Source organism: Mytilus californianus, unplaced genomic scaffold (assembly GCF_021869535.1).
Source record: "Mytilus californianus isolate M0D057914Y unplaced genomic scaffold, xbMytCali1.0.p SCAF_7, whole genome shotgun sequence".
NCBI classification, from domain to species: Eukaryota; Metazoa; Mollusca; class Bivalvia; order Mytilida; family Mytilidae; genus Mytilus; species Mytilus californianus.
The window spans coordinates 27,991,521-28,006,631 of NW_026262723.1; the positions used below are offsets into that span (position 1 = coordinate 27,991,521).

A 15,111-nucleotide genomic window follows, 5' to 3' on the forward strand; every position below is an offset into this window, starting at 1 on the left:
AAAGTATTTCAATTCTTTGATTGGTATATAAACCTGTTATCTCACATTGAAAAATAAATCAACGTGTAAGGCCATTCAATATGTATTATGTTATATAGGTACAATGGATAAGCGTGGATTCTTGAAAAAGAAACCATGAGCCCGGAGGGCGAATGGTTTGTTTTTCATGAATCTACGCTTATCCATTGTATCTATAACTTAAACTATTGTGTTAATTTCTTTTCAAAATTAAAGCCTTTTCTTAATTAGAAGGTATTGTAAGTGAGTTTAAATAACCATGTTATCGTGTCCAACGATGCATTGATAAATCTCAGATCACAATTAATTGGTTAACAAATACAAATATAACACTTCTACCTTTAAAGATCTTTATATTACCAGGCATATGGATATCATCTGTTTATACAAAATAAGACATATTCGAAATTATTTCTAATAAAATTGAAAATGGAAATGGGGAACGTGTCCAAGAGACAACAACCCGACCAAAAAGCATATATAAAGTATATATAATAAGTATGTTATCGAAATTTTTCTAGTCCTCTAGGCACATCACGATTTTCTCGCATAGGAATTTGCGAACAAACCTTTGTAAAATTATGTAGTAAAACAGATGAAATCATACTATATTTATAAAACAAAAATTGACAAATAGAATGTAATCATTTTTGTTTCAAACATGTGAAATAGCCAATGATAATAAAAAAAAACCGGTAAAACTCGCTATTATTACAAAAATATCCACTATAACTTGCAAAATTAGAAAAAAAACAGGATAACTTAAGAATTGGAACAACAGAGAGAATACAGGGATTCGAACCTAAACCGACAAATCCCGATCTTTAACTCATTGATTTTAACCCTGCTAACCTCGCGGCTACCAACTCATACTATACGACTGCCTATTATGTCTATATAAAGGTACAAGCCCTGTGTGTCCGATGAACCGATGTATATCAGATGTTCATTTAAATATATATAATCAACATCTATAGTGTAACCCATTGGTAGCCGAGAGGTTTCGTCGGTGTGTTGATGTCAGTCACACATAACAGATTTCAAGGAAGGGTTCGATTCCCAGTGAAGGCATATAAAAATTACAAAAATTAAAGGTAAGTTTTTAAATTAATTCCTTTAGTGAACAGAAATCAGTAAATTAGCCAATTCAAACTTAATGAAATTAGGCACACAAAGGAAACAATTGAATATAATTTGGTGAGTCAATTTCAGCGGCAGATTTAGGAAGCGTTGATTCTAGAAAAAGAATCCACGGTAAATGAATAGGCTGACGTCACCACAATGGTTTAATGTATATTAAGGACCAAACATCAGGTTATGACAATAAATCAAAGTTTTTTGGTCTCTTCAGTCATAGCGATCTGGTATGTATAGTATATATATATATATATTACAATAGGAAGTTTATATTTTTTAATAAAAGCCATAAAGTACTATTCAATGATTTGGAGGAAGAGCCATTTGTACATTTGGTAAATATATCCCAACAGCAAGTATATAACACCTTGCTGGTATAAATGGTTTTCCCGTGCCTTTATAAGGACGACCTAATCCAAGAATTATTACTGCATCCGTGTATTCTTTACCGATATGATCAAACTGTAATGTAGTGATGGGAAAGGCGTACTCACCAGATGGACATCTGATATGACAATAGTTTTTCGCCTTTTTTTCATTGAATCTAATCAATGCTTCGGACCTTATTATACCCGCTGAACTGCATTCTGTTTGTTCGTCGACGAAGCGTCTGTCTCGTATATCATTAAACACTTCGTTTACATCAGACTTGGCCATTTCTAAAAAGGATGGGTATACAGAATATACACAGGTGACTGGTGTTTCCAAAATAGAGAATCCATCTACAATCATGTCTTCATTACGGTGCGGAAATGGCGTTAAGTTCTTCTTTTGGTCCGGATGAGCTATTACGCTAAATATATACAACATACCAAACTCTAATTGTTCATTCGTAGGCCAGTTACATTTCTGGTTGCCGGTGTTAAAGATAGGCCTAAAGATACGACCAGTTCTTTCGTCTAATCCAAGGTAGCAAAATCCTTTATTCATTTTTGTCTTTGCGATAATTTTCAATGTAATTGAACCAGGCACTACGACACTATCAAGGTCATGTTGAATGTTCAATTCAACATCTTCAGGGATTTCAAAGTTCTTATCACATTTGAAGCACTCTTGAAATTGTCGTTGTTTTCTCTAACGACATAGAGACTTTTAATATTATTACATTATCAAAACCACAGATATCAGGCACTCTTCCTTCCAACATTTCATCATCATTCCATACTGGACGTGCAGTAACCTGTGCAACGGTTTCAAAATCTTTACCGCAATGTGGACAACTTATGCCACATGGAACATTGGCCGTGTCAAAGTAGTATTCATCAAGATATTCACATCCTGCTGCTGTATAGCTTATCCCATTAAGATAATCTTCTATAGATAATAATGGCCAATAATAAACATTATCTTTTTCGAAAAGCATATAACAGTGGATGCATTGTATGAATTGGTCAATTGGTAGGTTGAGAATCGAAAACCCTCCTTCTGCCATCTGAAAGAAGTTCAAAAGATATTTGTTTATTTAAGTCTAAAGAGCAGAAAACAGCCGAAGGCCACCAATGAGTCTTCAACACAGCGAACATATACCATGAGTACAGACAGCTTCAATAACGACTTGAGAATATTTGAAGGCATCCAGGAAACAAAATATGAAGATATGATAGATAAAATAAATGCATTCAGATTTTTTTTTTTAATTTTAGTTCCTAAATGAAATTAAATAAAAAAAAAAAAAACATACTAGGCTAACAAAGGCCAGAGGCTCCTGACTTGGGACAGGCGCAAAAATGCGGCGTGGTTTAACATGTTTAGTAAGATCTCAACCCTCTCCCTATACCTTTAGCCAATGTAGAAAAAACAAACACACAGCAATACGCACAGTAAATACATTTTATTTATTACTTGGGAGTGTACATCATTTTTTCATAACCCTTTTGCAAATCCAAGTTTCTACAAACCTGATGTCTAATACAAATTGCACAAACCAATCGCAATATAGATTTAAGCACTCAGTTTTCATTATAACCTGAATGCATTTATTTTATCTGTCATATCTTCATATTTTGTTTCCAGGATGCATTCAATTATTCTCAAGTAGTTATTGAAGCTGTCTGTACTCATGGTATATGTATAGATAAAGTCCAATTTCCATTTGAAGTGAAACCCTATAGCCTGCAACTTATAAGAAGGTTTCGTATATTTTTCTTGAAAGTAACACACCAGCTTCATTGGTACCTTTATATAGAGACTTATTTTGGTTTCATAAAACATCTCAAATTTTAAGGATTTCCTGATTTTACTAAAATCAATCCAAATATTTTACAGGAAAACTTGATTTTGAAGAATATTTTGTTTTCAGAAGTTTTATGAATACCTGAACATACTCTCAAAAGAACCAATTTATATAAAAAAAGATATGTAGATATAGAAAGATACCAGGATTAAATGTTGTACGCCAGACGCGAGTAAAGTCTTTGGGGTAAGATGGTAGAAAAAACTAGATATAGAACTATAGCATATATTTTGAATAACTGTAAGAATGGCGATGAAACGAGCAAAAAGTGGGCCAATTACAGTCGGTAACTCTTTTCACGTAACAACCTCTAAATGGTATGGAACTATATGTTTCGTTCAATCCAATTTTCAGGGATGAATATAAAACTGATTTTTTTTGTAATTGTTTAATTTCGTGGTTTTGTCAAAGTTTGCATACAATACTACAGAAAATTTGAACTTCGGAGAATTTGTGGTTTACCTTTACTAGTACTGCAGATCGATGAAAAAAATGCGTGTTTGATGATAAAAGCACCAAATTTGGCAAGGCAGTAGCCCTGGTATTTCAAACAACATTAGATATGGACCCACCTTGGTATTTCCAAAATGACCACCATAAAATATCAAAATCAACATATATATATATCACTTATATAAAGTCAAATCTAAGGTCAAATTTGTCATGGTAGAACATGTAGAAGTGCTGGATGTATCGAAAAATATACGCTTTGAATCCATCTTGAAAATTCAATATAGCGGCTTTTTCCAAGATGGCCGCCACAAAATATCAAACTCAACAAATATCCCTAATACTAGTTTACATTTGCGATGTTAGTAGTGATGTGTGCTTCGAACAATATAAGCTATCAACCCAACTTGAAATTTTAATATGTGGGCCTGTTCCAAGATTAGATGGCCGCGATAAGATATCAAAATCAACAAAATTCCCTTATAGATGGTTACAAAGTGTTTTGTTTTGGCATAAACTTAAGAGCACTAAAATACCAAGTGTAGGCCACAATACATGTATCAAGATTTGTCAGGGAACATTAGAAAATCGTTACTATTGTACCTTTCTTGTGGAACAGTTGTCTACAACGAGGGATCACGTAAACGCACTTGTGTTATTCCAATATTTAAGCTAGACTTAACTTGAATATATTCTTCTCGATCCGAACAGTTTTTCCTGCGATCAACTCGAATATGAGATAGTAATGATCTAAAAATTGCAGTAATCTCAAGCTTATCAGGCAATGAAAAAGGCAGGTGCTTGCTTCTTCTTTTTAGTGTTTATTTTGGTGTTGCAATTCAACAAGCAACATCAACAATCTATTAGCAAGACTACGATAGAAAAACATGCACATGCAGGTAGTTTAAAAAGACATGATGTTGGCTAAAATATGTTCAACAGTCATTAAAAATATTAGTTGATAATCGTTAGGTCAAATATTCAGATGCAGGCGAGTTCTTCCATTGACGCAAAAACAACGCTATCCATTTCTGTTTTATTTCTCTTTATTCGTCTCTAACATTATATGCAACTGAAGTAAATTCAACTCTTAATGTATATAGGCCTTCATTTGGATGCTCGGACCAGTAAATGAGGTACAAATGACAAAATGTACAGTTTACGTTTGTCATTTTTGATGAAGTTACCATTTTTCTATAAAATTAAGTATTTTACTATAGATTAAGACTAACCAAATATACACATGCTTTTCATATAATGATAACAGTTTTATGGACATGCACTCTGAATATTGTCTAACAAGAAATGCATATATGCACATTGTGACTTGGGTAGAGAGTTCTCTCATTGGCACTCATACCACATCTTCTTATTTCTATGTCAACTTGGTTTTAAATATTCAATTGTGCATCTCTACGTCGTATAAATAAGTTAAGAAAATGATAACACAGACAGATGGCTTGAAGCAGATGATAATGGAAACATTAGATATGTCTGGACAGCATGTAGAGCCTAGACAACTGGTTATGCGCCATTATGTATCAGTCCTCATTGACCAATATGTCACAACGATTCGAAAGTCCATGAAATCAATTCAGCAAGGTATTGATTTTTTCAGAGACATGTTACATTTATCATTTGTGATCAATCGTTGTTTGCTCGTGCAAAATCGGAACAGTCCAATTGAGCAAACATATATCTAGCGGAACAAAGAATAGCTTTTTGGTCTTCGTATAGAAATGGCATCGTCAAAAACCTCATGTGCTTGGTTAGAAAACAGTTGTTGAACGAGTGCTCAACAAATGAAACATAGTACTTAATGAACAGCAGTTTCGGTTTAGATGCTCTCATGAATCATAAACAAGACACTTCAATGGAGTTACAGTAGGTGTACTTCTCATACTGTTATTAATTAAGATCCTTACATAATTTTTACTGAGGAACGAGACCCTAGTCAGTACTACGTAGCATTCAAAGAATGGAGTAATAAGAGGAAAATTGACAGTCAACTTATCCACATGATATTATGCCATTTTACTATACAGTTTACGTGTTGCAAATGTTTTTTGTTGTTGTTGATATTGGTTAATGTTGATTTATACACTTGTTAAAGGAAGGAATAGGTGGGGCAATCAGATTGACAATCAATAACGCACCACTGAAACATTTATTATTATACTTCCTGTAAGAATGTCCTTCTATAGTAAAATTGCTCTATTTTTGTATAGTTTCATTTGTTACAGAAAAATAGTTCTGACCACATCACTGTTTTTTTGTAAGTTATTGAGTACTATGGAAAATGTTAATGAAAATGAAATGGAAGGGGTATGGGATAAACCTTGTTTAGACAAAATCCAAAACAATACCGGGCAATCAAAGATATGACACGATGCCTTGTTTGGTACTTCTTCATCTTGAAGTCAACATGACTTCATGCCTTCAACAATGAGCAAAATAAAGGTACCTCATAACAAGTCTAAGACAACCTTTAGCATCAGCTTAAGCAGAATTCTACTTGTTTAACTAGTCAATAATGATTTATATTCAGAAAGAGTTAAAATCAATCATTTCACCTCAAAACACATACTTTTTAATATATTTATTTGTAACTCTTTCTAACAGTCAAGTAGATAAAATCAACTTTCTTTAAGCCACCATATATATATGCAGAGTTACATAAAAGGCTTCTTTTCATACTATAAAGCATTTTTTTTTTACATAGAAATACATAATTAGCACTATTTGAAATAGTAAACAGTCAGTATAATAATGATATTAATGTTGTGTTTAACATTGACTATGGAAAATAGTAGCCAGGGTCGTGCACTATTGTCTCTCACCCTGGCTACTTTTTTCGCATAGTCAATGTTAAACACAACATTATTATGTAAGTAGTGTTTAATCTAGAAATGACCAAAAAGCAATTAACAAGTTTCAATCCAGCTTTGAAATAATATAATGTGATCAGGTAATCCACACTATGTTCGACACCAGAAATGGTTTAAAAGCAAAAACACAACATTCTCAAAGCATGTGAAAAGATTTTTTTTTTTGGGGGGGAGGGGGGGGAAGGGGGGGGGGGGAGGTTTCGACCTTTTACCCAGAATGCTACTTCGATGACACTTTGATACCCTGTTGGACAGTTATCACAAAGTATAAGCATTTTGTAATGAGCTAATAAATTGTGGTTAACAGATATAAAACAGATTTCACGGTAGATTATAATGTGTCAGGACAATAACGTTATGTACGGTTCTATTGAAAATGTGGTGGGAAGAGAGACAAAGACTAAATGAGCTGTCCGTAAGAAACACTATGAAAACTGCTGTGCAAATATATTGTTGTTTAGATAATAGAAAAGACGGAAAAGATACATATAGGGACTCACAAATCATTAGTAAAACAAAACGGGATAAGAGCATGGATTAAAACCGCAAGAAGACTAAAAGCAGTCAAGAAATCACTACACACAAATCTTAAAATTGAGCAACACCAACCCCACTCAAGTTCGTCTTTTCATCACACTTTTGAAATTTTACAACCTGATATATTTAGTTTGCACAAAACTTTGTACAAATGATATATTTTAATTAACTTTGGCAAAGCATTGACTGTGTCTTATATGCAGATTACAGTATGCATGCACTTATACATTGGCTATTCTAACCCCCAAATTAGAATATAATGTAAATTTTTCATAATTTTTATTATAATCTTTAACATATAATGTTAATGTACATACCCGACTTCGCTTTTAATCCGAATTATTGTGTGCGTGTCCAAAAACAAACCAATTATTTTGTGCGTGTCTCAAAGCAAACCAATTATTTCATGTGTGTCCCAAAGGCAAACATGAAATTTGGTATTGCCTTTTCTTCTACACCTCTTCTTAGAATTTATTGGAACTATCTCAGGATCTGAACCATATAATGCTATAATTTTGAATCTAATATTTGAATATGATGTTTATTCAATATGAAAATTAAGAAATAAACATAACAGAATAAAATTATCGAACTTACCTTAAATACGTGCAATGGTGTCAAGCCTTCCTGTGTCTATGACGTCGATCATTTCTATTCACAAAAAGCAAAGGAAAATTAATGGGTCACATGACTAAGCTTATTTTGATATTTTGTGTCCTATCTGACGATCATTGTAGGCTTACTTTTCAATGTATTTTTACATTGCATGACAGTTTATTATTGAATAATTTTTCCAAAGAATTAAATTCAACATAATTATTTTTACCTGTTTTAAAACTGCATTTGTTTGCACCTGTCCTAAGTCAGGCACCTGATGTTCATTGCTTGTCATTGGTTGATGTGGTTCATAAGTGTTTCTCGTTTGTCGTTTTATTTTATACAGGCGGAAACCCAGTTGAATTTAAACAAAAGAAATGGAACTCTTTGTTAGAGAAAGTTAAAAAGGCAAAGTTAGCAAATTTGAATTATTTACATCGGTTTCTATGGGCTTTAAAAGTTTAATGAGTGTCTAATTTAGCATTTTATGCATCTTATGTATGTGTTTTTACTTAAATTATTGAATTGAGCTTCGAGATATTTGTAAACTTTTAAATTATAGACAAATTTTCAAAAAAACAGTCGATTATGGTAGGTGCAAATTTTCGTGGATCTTTTTTGTACACAAGCATAAATTCCGCCTAAAAAATTTCCAAAGAATGATTATAGATTTATTTTCTTAAAGCATCAATTTGCATCTCTGCCTCCGGTGACAGTTTTTTTGGGGAAAAAATCCCCAAAGTAGGCAATAATTTCTTGAAAAGAGAAAGTAGAGTTCACCTTTTTAGGTTTAGGCGTGTTTGAGTTGACTATACTGTCTTGAAAACGTATAAAAGAAAAATATTTGATACATCATCCCGCTTCAGATTCTATTATTTTTATATATTTAGGCTGTAGGTTGATACAAATACATTAAAAATTTACAATTCTAAAAGATGAAATATTTGGGTCAAGTGAAATACCTTTCTAATGAGTCATAACAACAGAGTAGGCGTGTTCGAATAACAAATTATTTACTAAAAGTACTTGACGACAAACTTTTCTGGTGGATCTTGAAAATGCATAACTTAAAAAAAACTTTATTTTTTTGTGCGTATTATCTAGGGTAATAAGTCTTCAACCTCTGGAAATTTTTAGTTTGCCCTGCCTCGAAATATGTAATTATATTTTTTTTTAAATATTTTTGAACTTTCGAAAATTCCCCCTGACAACCGATCAGACAATAGTTTTAAGTTGATCAAATGCATAAAAGTACATTAAATGATGCTCAATAGCTAGTAGATACATTTGTCTTTAAAAATACAACTGGCATATAAGGATCGTAATGATACTATGTGGATAAATTTATCGGTTTTATAGAGCTAAATTGACAGCATGTCATCACTACAATGGCTTCCATATTTACGATTTTAAAAATTAAGTGGCGTAATGGGGAGATAATTTTGACAAAGAAGAATCCTGACTGAGATGTAATCATGTGTATGCAATATTTTGGAGGACTGTTTTTTTTTCAATTTTGTTTATATTTTATTTCCTAGATTTCTCTTAATTGCAGAATTTTTTTGTAAGACAAAGACGTCACGACTGTTATTCGGGATTTAAAGTAATCTCCATATCAAATATTTATATAGGACCAGTATTTCTTCCACAGTCTAAACATGCTATTGCTAAAGATATTTAAAAAAGGGTTTCTCCTATTTAGTTTCTATAGAATAAAACTAAATATCTCGTATTGATGGTTTTCTTGGATTCCAGGTTTGCATTAAAATCAACATTTTAAAAATCAAATTTTCTATAAATATAATGTAAGTTTTACTGACTTTTACTATGATATACTTTCCGTATATATACGGCAATCAGATCAAAACCTATTGTTATGTCCAAAAGATTTCAGTAATTTGTAATGCACGATCAACACACTGATGTTGAGTAAATTAAAGATAGTAGGAAAAATTATAAAACTTCCCTTACTCCTTTTGAAGCTCAGTTTTTTGTTTGTTACCTTGATTTATCTCTTCTTAATCGGTGTATGAGATTTCAACATCGGTAAATACTGTCGCGTTAATTTAGGGTAATGGTGGACTAGAATTGGTTTGAAGAATGCGTTAAGATGTAATAATACATATAAAGGAATTACATTAATCGCCATAAACACTACACAGCAAAACAAACCACATCAACCACCATCACCCGACTGCTCCTACAATAAACACAGACATACAAATAACACATGGTTAAGAAAGCCTGACTTCTGACTTGTACGTGCGCACGAATATCCCCTTAGCGAATATAGACCGATCACCGTTAAGCTAAAACACATAATAAAGAAATGCACAGTAAATACACCAACATGATGACCACTCACTTTAACAAAAACAAAACTTTCAAACAGCACATAAATTAGAAAGCAGGGTCAAAATATGCTCGCTACTACAGAGAGCTATCTAAGGTACATGTACCTATTTCTGCAGGATGGTAAAACATTATGCTGTCCTTGTAATGTATTGTTAAGGTACAATAGTTTAGTGATACAATTAATATTATTACATGTACAAATATATGATCCATATTTAAACACTTTCATATCTTGATAATATGCACCTCGATCCATTACAATGGAGAGGCAAAAGGTACCAAAGGGACATTCACAGTGGCGGATCAGACGTTTTTATAAGAGGGGCCCACTGACTGCCATTAGAGGGGGGCCCGCTACAGTCATGCTTCAGTGATTCCCTATATAATCAACCATATTTTTCCAATGAAAGGGGGGCACCGGCCCCCCAGCATCCCCCCGGATCCGCCTATGATTCAACTCATGTCGAAAATAAACTGACAAAGCCATTGCAAAAAAAGAAAAAGACTTAAAGACAAACAACAGTACACAAAACACAACATAGAAAACTAAAGACTGAGCCCACCAAAAACTGGGGGTGATCTTAGGCGCTCCGGAAAGGTAAGCAAAATCTGCTCCCGTCGTGTTGCTCAAGTAAGTACAAAACTCGGTGATAAGTCTAATTCGGTAGGTCAAATTCGGTGATAAGAGGATGGGATTGTAGTTACGACAATTGGAACATATCCGTCGTCATCTGTGAAACAGATATTCCATAACGGTCGACCAACTCGTGATTGCGTCCGTAAATTTACGAAAGGATGATTTCAACTTCACCACTTGGAACTCTTGGTTTAATAGCTTCTTTGTTAGCAGCAACCCTCTATCAAGTAAATTATGATCGAAAATACAAGCCCTGGAATATCGAATCAATTAGGAGATATATACTCCATATGCCAGCGCTGCTGGAATGTTGCTACATAGAAATCGAAAGTTAACAATTGGAAATCTGAAATCATCTCGTTTGTCGTAAAGTTTTATATTCAACCGACCTGAATTACACCTCAACATTACTCCTGCATGAATCCTTCAAGTCTATGTAAATCTAAGTGCTACTTTTTGCATCAAGTTTCCTTGAAATCAATAGCACTATTTTAGATTTTAGATTTTAGATTACGTTGAAATAATAAAAAAAGTTATTGTTGCGTTGGACACTTATTGCCGGAATGATTTTTTGGACAAGGAACCGATTAATTACGAACGTAACAATAACATTTGTTTCCACGGTTACGTTGCGTTATTGTTACGTTAGATTTATTAACTTTTCACCTACTATAGTTTTGTTGCTTAATTCTTCTATCAATTAACTTGATAATAATAATAATAATGATGATGATGATGATGATGATCATGATGATGATGATGATGATGATAATAATACTTATCATTATTAATATTATTATTATTATTATTAATATCAAGTTGATAGATATTAATAATAATTATTATTATTATTCCACAAATAAAAAAGTTCGATGAAAACTGGTCTCAGATTCGATGCGCAATGAGTGACAAAGATATGATTGAGAGAGATGTAATCCGGGAAGAAAAACCAAATGTACCATTACTGATATGTATCACGTTTCATGTACTACGGAAAGTTACTACTGAGGAGCGAGGAATATCAAAAGACGAAAGTAAATTGGCTCTTAAATTGCTGCAGAAAATGGCATATGCTAGGTCAGAAGCCAGCTACTGAGAATGTTACCATGAACTGAAAGACGCAAATCTCGAATAAATAAAAAAAAAAACAAGTAAGAGTGAAAAAAAAATTAATTGAATGGCACTATTAATTAATTAATGCTTGATTATATTGATGAACTGTTCAAAAGAGCATGTTCTGTCGCCAATAAGAACGAAATTGCGATCAAAAAAACATCTGGACTCAGAAAATGAAAATAGGTTCATCTTCAGCTAAACACTGTTGACACCTGTCGGCAAATGTCAAAATCAATTGCCTTCACAAATACGTTCTCGGCTTGTATTTTTAAGTCTTATTGTTTTTCCCATTTCAGCCATGCGAAGTTGGATATTGAAATCAGAGATGGACATAACATCAGTAATGGAAGGAAATGAGAAAACGTAAAACAACCTCACATGTTTCCAACATTGAAAAATGTTATCGTCCAACATTGAAAAATGTTGGACGATAATACAAACATTTCAAGAATAAAAAAAGTATTTTTCACCTGAAGCATGGCAAACATTGAAAGTTGCTATAACTTTAAAAAGGGATATTGCAGAGTGGAACTGTTTAGTCTTCAAAACCGACGTGCACATTGCACATACAAGATGTGAAGAAGCTGCCATGGTACATAAAATAAAAAAATGTGTAAGCAATATTGTAGCATTGCAGTGTTTAGGAATAAATGTTTTCAAGTTGTATTTGAATACATATTACTAATCCCAGCATACGTTGAAGTGCATTAACGTAACAATAACGCAATGTAACCGTAGACACAAATTTTATTGTTACGTTCGCGATTAATCGGTTCATAACCCAACCTAGCATTCCGGGAATTAATGTCCAATGTAACAATAACGTTTTTATTATTGTTACATTTCAACGTAATCGTAGCCAGTGCCTTTTAGATTTGCAATTATAAGACAACCAAACAGGTGGACAATCAAAAGTGAATCCAATATGGCCAATATGTCAATTCAAAATAACTTCTACACTTCAACAGGTGTACTACAATGTATTGAAAAATACTGTAGAAAATTCATTAACAGTTGTTTAATTAGATTCTACTCTCTGCAAGTTGGCGTATAAAGAAAGTTCTGTTGTCAACAACTGACTGACATATAATGTCAATGAAATCAAGATCAATAGAGAAAGTTTGTCATTCTATTACTGACACTAGGAACTCCTCTTTTCTTATCATGGAACTATATGGCTATAGGTGAATCACTGATATTAAACTAGTTGATGAACTTACAATGGTATGTTTAAAAATAATTTGGTGTACATGTAATAGCATATTCATTCAATAAAAGAAAACAGTTCCAATGTTCTCCGTGTCGCACATATTTTATCTGTTCAAGGGCAATGATTAAAAAAACTTTTTTTTTTTATTTTTTTAACTTTTTATAAATATATCAGAGAAATGAAAGCTTGAGAGCACTGACATTGCAATTTTCTATATTATTTGTATTTCCAAAGGGCATAACTCTTTTTAAAAAAGTTGATCGGCACTGATTTTTAAACACATCCGAGAAATTGCTGATATAAACCTTTGATAGAAATTTGATAAAAATCTGGCCAGAATTGTACATGTGAAAGGGCTTACAATGCAATTTTCCATATATTTAATATTCCCAAGGGCATAACTCTTGAAAAAAGTTAATCTACATTAATTTCAAATTTTTCCAAGACATTGCTAATAAAAACCTATGATATAAGTTTCATAAAAATCTGACAAGAATTGTACACATAAGAGTGCTTTCAATGCAATTTTGCATATAATTAATATTTCCAAAGGACATTGCTCTTTTAAAAATTGATGATTGGAACCGATTTTCAAACTAGTCTGAGACATTGCTAGTATAACCCTTTGACATAAATTTAATAAAGATCTGGCAAGAATTGTGCCTGTGAGAGTGCTTACAATGAAATTTTCTATATAATTAATATATTTTCAAGTGGCATAATTCTTTTAAAAATATTTGATCAGCACTGCTTTTCGAATTGTCATAGACGATTGCTGATATCAACCTATGATATAAGTTTTATAAAAATCTGGCAAGAATTGTACATGTAAGAGCAGTAACAAGATGAGACAGACAGACAAACAGACGGACAGACGCCCAGTATTAATATGTCCCCCAGCAACCCATCACACAAGGGACAATTACAAAATCCTTTTAACAAATGAACATAGAAAATAACAAAAGCAATATGGCTCCAATGTAATCAAAATCTAAGGTTACTGGCTTGGTTCTGTCAAGGGAATACTACGTCAACATAACAAAATATTCAAAATTATCTGACAATGTTCCTTGTAAATATATGGCAAATTCAGCAATTTTTCCATTTATAAAGAGACACAACTTGATTACAGTGAAAGTGAAATCACCCAATTCAAACTTGATCTGTGTTTTGTGGTAATAAGCATTATGAATACATTTCATAACATTTGGTTTAGGCAAACTTAAGGTACAGATCAGCAATCAATTTTGAGATGTACAGACAGGGTAATGCGCCGGTTGCTTTTTTTTCTTACTTTTTTGACTGTTTGTAATCCTATACTTGCACACTTTTAAACAGATTACACATGCTGCTGAAATGGTTCACCTGCTTAACTGGTCATGATTGATTTGATGCTGAAAGTCTTTAAGATAAAGTTTTTACTGCAAGTATCACATAAACTTAACATGATCAATGATCCATACAGATGTCATGGTAAGATGAACACTGCCAGACAGACATGAATACACCTTAATATACTGCAGCTGTGCTATTTGAGCAGTCAAATTGCATTGACCGTCTAATCATTTGTGATATACAGTTACTGACCGTATATCGCCTTGTTTATGACGTTGACAATGCGTTTCCGTAGAGTCTTATTTATGACGTCATTAAAAGTACAGGTTCGCAGAACTTTTACTTCGTTTGGTCCAAATTAAAAAATGATGGTTTTTATCCTATAAATATTTCAGTTGTAGGAGTTGCAGTATATAAAGAATAACCATAAATTGTCTCGAAATATAAATTTTATTTGTACTTGGGTCAAACCAGGATAGTAATGCTTGACAGAGCCTTGCTTTCTACCTGTTTCTAAGCCTTGTACAAATGAAATTTATATTTCGAGACAATGTATAGTTATTCTATATGAATACAATCATTCCATACACCAAATATA

At 32.8% G+C, this 15,111-nt stretch overlaps 1 long non-coding RNA gene across 1 annotated transcript; it reads right to left on the bottom strand.

Moving 5' to 3' along the window:
- Positions 1-1,333: 1,333 nt before the first annotated feature.
- LOC127709688 (uncharacterized) lies at positions 1,334-7,891 on the bottom strand. Its single transcript, XR_007985712.1, has 2 exons — positions 7,861-7,891; positions 1,334-2,587 (listed from the first exon to the last, which is right to left on the bottom strand). It is a non-coding gene; the product is annotated as an uncharacterized LOC127709688 (long non-coding RNA).
- Positions 7,892-15,111: the final 7,220 nt, after the last annotated feature.